Source organism: Cystoisospora suis (genome assembly GCF_002600585.1).
Source record: "Cystoisospora suis strain Wien I chromosome Unknown contig_2151, whole genome shotgun sequence".
In the NCBI taxonomy this organism is placed as follows: Eukaryota; Apicomplexa; class Conoidasida; order Eucoccidiorida; family Sarcocystidae; genus Cystoisospora; species Cystoisospora suis.
Genome location: NW_027154950.1, coordinates 32949 through 33402, shown reverse-complemented (window position 1 = coordinate 33402; position 454 = coordinate 32949). Strand labels below are relative to the sequence as shown.

Here is a 454-nt window from a genome sequence, read left to right as displayed (position 1 = left end):
TCTATCTATCTATACTCTGTCTACCTATCTTTAATGCATCGCCACTGAAGATATATAAGTGAGTACGCTTGGACTACGTGATCTCCAACGCACACAGTAAAGAGGAACCAGAAGAGTTCCATGATGGACGAGTGAGATATGTGTCTTGTCTCGACTAGAGAGAAAGAAGATTTTGAAGAAGACTACCTCTCTGAATAGAGGGGTAGAGATTAGAAAGAGAGAGACATACTTTGGACAGCTTCGTTGAGAAAATCTTCGAATTCTTGGCTATCGTGGACTTCTCTATGAGTCGCTTGTAGCATTCTCGGGTGCTTGGAGAAATCGAGAGCTTGAAGTGCTTTTTTTCTTCTGCTTTCAAGAGGTTGATTGAGCTGGCATTCTCCATTTAATCGCATGCAATCGAAGATAAAGACAGCTACAGGAACTTCGATGTTCTTTTGACTGACGTCTTTTC

At 41.6% G+C, this 454-nt stretch overlaps 1 protein-coding gene across 1 annotated transcript in view; it reads right to left on the bottom strand.

Moving 5' to 3' along the window:
* Positions 1 to 231: 231 nt before the first annotated feature.
* Positions 232 to 454, bottom strand: part of CSUI_004575 (dna ligase 1) — an 11266-nt gene continuing 11043 nt past the window's right edge. The window contains exon 7 of the mRNA XM_068064763.1: positions 232 to 454. This exon is cut by the window's right edge and continues 1379 nt beyond it. The gene's annotated coding sequence lies outside the window, so the exon portion shown is untranslated.